This window comes from Brachyistius frenatus, unplaced genomic scaffold (assembly GCF_029030835.1).
Source record: "Brachyistius frenatus isolate BFR_SWC_R1_liver_20210118 unplaced genomic scaffold, ASM2903083v1 Contig_6, whole genome shotgun sequence".
NCBI classification, from domain to species: domain Eukaryota; kingdom Metazoa; phylum Chordata; class Actinopteri; family Embiotocidae; genus Brachyistius; species Brachyistius frenatus.
Genome location: NW_027210605.1, coordinates 6287895 through 6297136, shown reverse-complemented (window position 1 = coordinate 6297136; position 9242 = coordinate 6287895). Strand labels below are relative to the sequence as shown.

Genomic DNA, 9242 nt, shown 5'->3' with positions numbered 1-9242 from the left:
GGGTGTGTTTTTCTATCACTGCAGCATCAGCAGAGAGAAGAGGGGCACAATCAATTTTCAAAGAGAAGGGGAAGAAAAGGCACAAGTAGATAAGGAAGAGAGGGAGACGCAAGGAGTAGCCAGAGAAAAGGAGCATCACCGTGGAGGTAAGAGGACGTTTTTTTTTGTGATGAGATGGACAGTTTGTCATTTAATGGAAAGTGAGCTGGTGAGCGGATTAATGAGGTGGAGGTGGCTTGTTATGGAATAGCACCTTTACCTCATCTTCCGCTGGCAGTACAAGATTACAGTCTGATTCATGTAAATTACTTCAACAGCTTCTTATTTCAATGTCGGCTCTTTGGAAATTAATCTCATACGAGCCATCAGGTGTTTAGATGTTTTGGTAAACTATAAAATTACAGATAACACAGCACTTAATTGAAACAATAATGATTGGACAAATGTCAAAAGACGTCTTTATTTTGGTGATAGTGGCTAATTACACTTAATTTGGATTACCTTTAACTGTTTCGAGTTTTGAAGCCAAGTATCGTAAATAACCTGTTGGTGCTGAATACTTTCAGAAAAAGATGTTTTTTGTTTTTGTTTCAGTATTTCTATCATGCTGATTTAACAATCAGTGATCTGCATTCAACAGGGTCTCCTCCAACATGAATAGTGAACATACAGCAGTGCTAAGTGCCATTGTGCCACCTCAACGAACACATTATTGGCCATCATTTCAGTAAAAAATGACCTCATATTTACTTTTTTGGGATGAAATGAATAATAATGAATGATGATGAAGAATGTTTATATATTTTAACAGCATTGAACTACACTTTATAAATTGCTCGTGTTTACAATATCCGAACCAACCTAAAAAAGATACAGTACCAATATACTTAAGTATTCTGCAATGCTGCATTGTTGCATATTCTGCAAACTGGGAATAATATTTTTAATTCTTCGTTTTGCGTCGCCTCTCCGTCTACCTTGTTATTTTAATATGAATATTTATTTTCTTCCCCTCCCCCAGCTAATAGCTGAGTGGCTTAACGCTAAGTGTATCCACCGATTGCAATGTGCTGCTATGTTTTCCATTGATGCAGAGGAGGGAAGTCAGCTGTACAGGGAGCAACGCAGCAGAGTAGACTATAACAATTTTCTGGTCTACCAGTCTTATCTCCTGGAGCTGCAGTGGGTCTGTTTTGCCAGCGCAATGATGGAGTAATCGTAACCTGCAGAGTTTTGAGGAGGAAAGAAAGAGAAGAAGAAAACTGGGAGAAAGAAAGAAAAAGAAAAAGAAAAAGAGATTCATCTATCAACTGGGAACAGACGGTGAGAGAGATATTTGTACTGAAGGAGGGGATCAGAGGGTAAATAAGGGTGGGGCAGCGCACACAGCAGACTATGGAGGTGTGCCGATGAAAAGGAGGCACTCACCTGGCTGAATGCCACACAGATGCCTGCTGTCAACCACTGCGGCCTATTAAACATCCTTCCTTTACACGCAAGGAAACGGACTGCTCCACCACTTGTATTAATGATGTAGAAAAACTGTATTGCCAGAAGCAGTTGCTAAAGGCTGTGAGCTCGTTCCATTTGTAGCTTGTTAAGGCGTGTCTGGTGTTTTGTGGGTAACAAATGCATATCATGTACAAAGATATGACTCACAAAAGTATAATTAATAACATCATCATTTTAAAAAGATATCTGCTAATATGCTAGTGTGGTGAACCAGCTCTCTCTCTTCCCTCCCTCCATGCCTGAGTAGCCCGCAGCTTGTCCCAGATGAACCCAGTCAAGGGACTGGAGGGGAGAGAAAGCACTGTGTCTGACAATGACTTGTTACCATCTGTACAACATCCATAAACATACTGCACTGCACACATTCACACAATAGATTCAGATAGAGCTGCATCTGACAAGGGCGTGTTGGAGTGAATGGGTGTGTTTGTGTGTATGGAACCTCTCTGTGGCAGCAATGCTCCAGAGACCTGCTGCTGGTCACATTATCATACTATTTAATGCAGTAGGTTTTGTGTGGAAGTAGCGGGCGGATCTCCAGACTGTGCCCGAAGCTGCTGGTGTTGCAGCGACGTTGTTGTCAGAGTAGCTGGACTTAGAGTCTATGATTACCCTCTCCACAGTATGGTGCAGAATGTAATCTCCCCTCTGACGCTGGCTCGTTAATTGAGCTGTTCCATCAAAGAGATGGATGGAAACAGGGATTTATGTGAGGAGAGAGGGATGGAGAGACAGGGCTCAGCAATGAAAAGGCAGAGGAGGAGGAGGGTGTAAGCAACATAAAAAAAGATAAAGGAGAAGAACGTGGACTTCCTTTTGAAAGGCAAAGCACTCTGCATCCTTTAGTGTATGTTTTCTGCTACAGTGCATCTGGAAAGTATTCACAAAGCTTCACTTTTTACACATTTTGTTATATTACAGCCTTATTCCAAAATGGATTAAATTCATTTTTTTCCTCAAAATTATACACACAATATCCCATAATGACAAAGTGAAAATAGTTTGTTTCAAATTTTTGCAAATCTATTAAAAATAAACAACGAAAATATATCACGTACATAAGTATTCACAGCCTTTGCTCAATACTTTGTTGAAGCACCTTTGGCAGAAATTACAGCCTCAAGTCTTTTTGAGTATGATGCTATAAGCTTGGCACACCTATTCTTGGGCAGTTTCTCCCATTCTTCTTTGCAGGACCTCTCAAGCTCCATCAGGTTGGATGGGGAGCGTCGGTGCACAGCCATTTTCAGATCTCTCCAGAGATGTTCAATCGGGTTCAAGTCTGGGCTCTGCCTGGGCCTCTCAAAGACATTCAGAGTTGTCCCGAAGCCACTCCTTTGTTATCTTGGCTGTGTGCTTCGGGTCGTTGTCCTGTTGGAAGATGAACCTTCGCCCCAGTCTGAGGTCCAGAGCGCTCTGGGGAAGGTTTTCATCAAGGATGTCTCTGTACATTGCTGCATTCATCTTTCCCTCCATCCTGACTAGTCTCCCAGTTCCTGCTGCTGAAAAACATCCCCACAGCATGATGCTGCCACCACCATGCTTCACCGTAGAGATGGCATTGGCCAGGTGATGAGGGGTGCCTGGTTTCCTCCAAACATGACGCTTGGCATTCAGGCCAAAGAGTTCAATCTTTGTTTCATCAGACCAGAGAATTTAGTTTCTCATGGTCTGACAGTCCTTCAGGTGCCTTTTGGTAAACTCCAGGCGGGCTGTCATGTGCCTTTTACTGAGGAGTGGTTCCGTCTGGTCACTCTACCATACAGGCCTGCTTGGTGGAGTGCTGCATAGATGGTTGTCCTTCTGGAAGGTTCTCCTCTCTTCACAGAGCAACGCTGGAGCTCTGTCAGAGTGACCATCGGGTTCTTGGTCACCTCCCTGACGAAGGCCCTTCTCCCCCAATTGCTCAGTTTGGCCTGGCGGCCAACTCTAGGAAGAGTCCTGGTGGGTTCAAACTTCTTCCATTTACGGATGATGGAGGCCACTGTGCTCATTGGGACCTTCAATGCTGCAGAACTTTTTCTGTACCCTTCTCCAGATCTGTGCCTCGATACAATCCTGTCTCAGAGGTCTACAGACAATTCTTTGGACTTCATGGCTTGGTTTGTGCTCTGACATGCACTGTCAACTGTGGGATCTTATGTAGACGGTGTGTGTCTTTCCAAATCATGTCCAATCAACTGAATTTACCACAGGTGGACTCCAGTCAAGTTGTAGAGACATCTCAAGGATGATCAGTGGAAACAGGATGCACCTGAGCTCAATTTTGAGTGTAATGGCAAAGGCTGTGAATACTTATGTACATGTGATTTTTTTGTTTTTGATTTTTAATAGATTTGCAAAAATTTCAAAACATTTTATTTCACGTTGTCATTATGGGGTACTGTGTGTAGAATTTTGAGGGAAAAAATGAATTTAATCAATTTTGGAATAAGGCTGTAATATAACAAAATGTGGAAAAAGTGAAGTGTTGTGAATACTTTCCGGATGCACTGTATATGTGAAAGGAGCAGACAGAGAGAACTATAGGAGATAGAAAAAGGCAAGGTCACAAGAGAAGATGTGTTGTAGCAGAAGAAGGAACCATTTAAATAAAGTGCTCAAACATTAATAAGAAGATTTCTGATGTCTGATTGTTAATGAAGAAGATTATCTGAAAGTAAAGCCCTGCAATGCGCAGTCGGATATTTATGCTTTTGCTGTATTCATTTTTATGGGATGAGTCTGGCCTGTTTCCAAATGCCTTTAGTCCTGCAGTTGAAGTTGGAGAACTGGTGTTGTGTAGGAGGAGAGAAGTGATCTACTCTCAGTCTGCCAGTTAGGAGCAACTCCACGGTAGAGCAGTGGGGCGCTGTCCCTTCGCTCCTCAGCCACCTGTTATAGCCTCGGAGCAGCTTTGTCTACCCTCATGCTCACCAAACACAGCTCACCAAACACAGCTATATGAACACATGCAAACATAAACACATCTGTACAGTGCATCTTAAGCAACGCTCGGCAAACTCACACTGCAGAACTCCTGTTGCAGTGCACCAAATTAAAGATTCTCTAATGTTGCCTCCCTGGCCTGATTACTTAAGCGTCTGCGACTGATCAAAGACCGCACTCATCACTTTCTGGGGATTCAGCCATTAAAGCAGCAGCGAGGTAAAATATGGGTTAAGAGGGAGAGATATCTCTCAGACTGAAGTGTCAACAATAACACTTTCATGTCTACTTTCCTTTTTATCCTCCTCTGAGAGAATAACAGTTGTAAAGTTACAAACTCACAAGCGCAGATTCAAAGGCTTGTAAGTGATCTCCCTTGAGTAGTCTTCCAGCATGTCTGCGTCTTTTCGATGCTGTGTGTGTGTGTGCGTGTGTGCGTGCGCGCGTGCACAGTTCAGCGGCAGGATCCTGTGCACCTTCAGGATGTTGTCAGGACCCCAACCCCCCCCTGCACCCCTTCTCCTTGTCCGCCTGCAGCTTGGAGGCTGTTTGATTTAGACTGTGCAGATGGGAGTCAGTCTACCGGGTGTCAAGTAGGGGATCGTGGAGACATGCTGTCAGAATACATTGCGGTGATTTAGGGGGCTAAGGGTCAGATGGATTGACGGGCCAGCCACGGGTAAATGACTATAGAGAATTGAGGTGGAGGGAAGGGGGAGACTGAAGTTTTCAGAGGTGAGGTGATGCAGGCAGGGAGGAAAACCTTAAGATGAAAATGATTGATTTAAAAGGAAGCAGGAGGGTATGGAGATGGCAGAAAGGCTCTTATGGAAGATGAGACATGGTGGAAATGGACTTTCGTAGTCTGATGACTCGTCATCTCACCAGAAGTCCTGCACTCTCTTCTCAGACAGAACAAAAATTTCGATCTATCCATTTCTTTTTACTGCCTCGGTGTCTCTTCCTGCCATTTAGTTGTTTGGTTTCACTTGCCATATCCGTATTAATACAGTGGACAGACAAAACCACATTGGGATCTTAATCAAAATAATGACCGTAACTCCCATTAGCCTTTCCAGAAAGTAGCTCTCAGACAAAGACTCATAAATCCAACCCTGCTATACAATTGAACCTACGATGGGTAGAGGGCACAAATAGAGGCGTCATGTATGGAAATGAATTTAATTTGGCAGAGTGAATTACCTTATTAGAGCTTTCAGAAGTGATGTTATGAGAGAGGAGAAATTGTAGAATTCCCTTGGGTGGTAAATATGATATTGGCAGTTAAATTACAAAACTGGAACCCCATCGTGGATATCACTTCAGACCAGGAGAGAAATTAATTATTTCCAAACCAATAACGAAACTGGAGGCCCCAGATATTGTGGAAATAAAATCTTCAAATAAGGGAAATTTTAACTAAATAAATAAAACAAACTGTCTTTATCACATTGTTTCATTACTGTGGGGCAAAATTGTAAATCCAATTCCTTTACAACACATTGTTAAAGTAAAGAATCATACTTGAAAGCAGCAACACAATAAAGCTACACATTGAATATGAATTAGGGGATATATGAAACTGTTCCTCTCTTTGCCTCCTTGACGTTGTCATCTGTCGCTGGCAACATTATGTCTTTGTCTCGGCAACATACAGAATTCCCCCTCAGCATCACTCCTTCTGGACCCCAGTCAGCTCTATCAAAGAAGCTTTATTGTCCACATCAACGACTATTATTAGACTCAATTGACCCTCTGTCTAGTGTGTTTCCCTACTGCATGTATCTGTCTCTGACAAGTCTTCTTTTGATTGTCAAAGATTATGTGCATGAATGAGTCTCCATTAACAGTGACCAGTATGAGATTAATTAATTAATGCATGAAATACCAGTGTTAGGTTATGGCCTTTTATTTGTGAAAGATAATGTCAAGTGTCTGGTGGTAGCTTTGCTGAGACACATGAATTAAATCTGGAAGTTTAATGGCTACTGGATAGATTCAAAATTAAGTTACATATTACAGTTAACACCATAGAAAATTATTAATGCTTTTATTTTGCTCTGATTCTGTCTACATAAAACTCTTAGTTATATTCATAATACATAAGTTTATAGAGTCTAGTTCCCAAGATGGAATCACAAAATAAATTAAACCACAAAAGGCAACTGAATATATTGTCATTATTAGAGTACTAATAGCAGTATTAGTAGTCTATTACAGACTTGTTTCAGTATTCTTTTTTGTTAGCTTATTAACCATGTTGCAGATTAATCAACCTTTTAGTTTTTGTATTAGTGTAAATGTGCCAGAGCTAGCTGATGAGCTAATTTACATCTGTATTCCCTGGGCTGGTTATTACAAATTAGTGGCCTAATATCACTGTATAATGATATCTTATTGTTGGGTGATGTAAACGCTTATATAGGTTAAATAATTCCTAACGCTGGTAAACATCACAGGATTATATAGAATATATGTTGAAATGTATGCAATATAGCGACAGGCAAAGAGATAGCTTTGGTGGTCAACAGCACCGTTAAACATTTTGTCTTCTGGTGTTTTTTGAAGCTCCATATAGCAATTTTAGTTTTTTTTTAAGCTAATATATTTATTTGACAATATTGACAATATCTCCACACCACTGACCATATTGTGACACTTTGGGGAATTCATGTGCCCTTTGTCCATTCTGGTTTTCATTACATTTCACAGGCTGTTTATTAACAGGACAGGGTAGCATTGGTTTACTAATTCATTGATTTGTTGCAGAGAGGCCGGCTGCATTTTTAATGAAACTTTGGGGCATGATATATCTCAGAGCTGTGGGCGACTACAGCACTGATGCTTTTCTTTAAGTTACATCATGCTGCTCTGCTGAGGTTTTGAAGGAGGTTTTCAGTACGGATGGAGTTTATTCATCTGTGTTTTCCTTGTTAGTTTCCCCATGGATAATGTTTCTCAATTTCCTTGGCATGACTTTCATCCTTGCCCAGTTTTTACCCTTTGCCAGTAAAAGAGTTTATTCTGATAGTCTAGATTAGAACGTCAACAGAGTAACGGTATCCACGCTTAAAGATGCATCTGTTTCACAGGCAGTCATGACTGAATGTTTTTTGCAAAGGCTGAGTTTGCCTGAAAGACATTTACACTCTGGGACTGAAGCTTTCTCACAGTGAAGTCATGTTTTTTTCTTCTGCTCCCTGAAAGACTGGACTGGATTGCAATGTTGAGGCTTATGCCAGAGTGAAGTCTGTTGAAGCGTTGTGGATGCATGCCTGAAATTCTACTGAGATGAGATCAAGATTATGTTCTTTAGAACTCTTAAAATGTATGAGTTTAAAAACTCAAAGTTTGTGCTGCAGTTGTTGACTGCCAAGGTCTCTATTGCTCTGAAAAGATGGGAAGCATTGTTTGGTGTGTCACAGTCAAGAAGACAAGCTGTGTTTTTGGGGGCATAAGGGTAAATATGTTGAAGTGAATGTGACTGCTCACATGTGAAACCCAGTGTGCTTTGAGTGTTCTGAATCCATCTATAGGCGTATTTATTTGGAGCGTTTAAATTTAAGTGTATTGATTTTGCTTAACTTGTCTCTTCCCCACTCTACACCTACACTTCATTTGATTTAACCATAACAGAAATAGATGGGGCGTGAAGCACGAGCATCCAGACAGACACACTCGAACTGACACAGCATCCTCAAGCACTGCAGGTGATGTAAGTAAACAGGCTGTCTGTGTGTTTGTCCCCTTGTGATGTTGTGACTGTAGTTTCTTGCAGGCAGTTTATCTGCTGTGTCAGCCATGATATATTCATTAGGGTTGGATTGCAAAGAGTTGGAGGGGATCAGGTTTTGAGTGGGTTGTAATCCCCATACACTGGCCTAATTTAATCTCACCTACTGTGCCATCCTATTTCACACTACACCCACCACACGCATGCAGGCGCTGGCTGGAGGAGAGAAGATGGTGGGCATACAAGGTTAAAACAGGGTAATGTCAGACAAGAGGCCTGAAGACAAAGAGGGAGGATGGTAAGAAAAGAGCTACAGTGAAGGGAAATTGATTATGAGCAGTGGGAGAGATATTCAAGTGCAGAGAAAGAAGCAGAAAATGTCAAGAAGGCAAGAAATGTCAGAAACAACAGGAGAGACGGATGAGGTTTAGAGGAAAAGGTGCTCTTTAAGTTTGTAACAATGGTCATGTTCGCTTACGTCTTTCTTTTCTGATCTTCGTCTTTCAGCGAACACAGCTGGACATTTCTTACATGAATCTCGTTAACAATTACATCAATATGGAATATAAATGCTGGAACACTGTGTATCTCAGACATATAGGTTTTTAATTTATAGAAGCTGGTCATAAATAAACACTTATTTTGTCTGTGTAGCTGCATATGAATATATTATGTGTTATAAACCATTCATTGCAAGTATAATGCCTAGGGGTAATGAAATTATATGCCAAAAAAAAACAAAAACATTTTATTTTGGCATCTTTTCCAGATAGCCTTCTGCCCAATGTATTTTGAGATGCCTCGCCACCTCATTATATTTATTTGGCCAAGTTGCAAATAATTTGCATGTCACAAAGACTTCACACAGTTAAGTAAGGGTTTACATAACCTAATGTCTGTTGTTTTCTTTACCATTGATGACCTACATCCCTTTCATCAGCTATCCTTATCTGCTCAGAGCCAGAATAAATTAGGTCATGCTTGCCTGCTATGCGCTCCACACATTTTCCACCTGAAGAGGATGTAGTCTGTGAAACTGTTCTAATTGCCCTCTTCTGAATGTGGACTT

At 41.2% G+C, this 9242-nt stretch overlaps 1 protein-coding gene across 5 annotated transcripts in view; it reads left to right on the top strand.

Annotated features, from left to right (window-relative positions):
* l1cama (L1 cell adhesion molecule, paralog a) overlaps window positions 1-9242 on the top strand; it is a 41829-nt gene continuing 32587 nt past the window's right edge. For 2 of the 5 annotated variants that reach the window (XM_069688729.1, XM_069688706.1), the window contains exons 1-2: window positions 1-146; window positions 8077-8155. The gene's annotated coding sequence lies outside the window, so the exon portion shown is untranslated. Of the gene's footprint in view, window positions 147-1162; window positions 1324-8076; window positions 8156-9242 lie in introns of all 5 variants that reach the window. The other 3 variants (XM_069688718.1, XM_069688722.1, XM_069688711.1) reach the window with 3 other exon arrangements.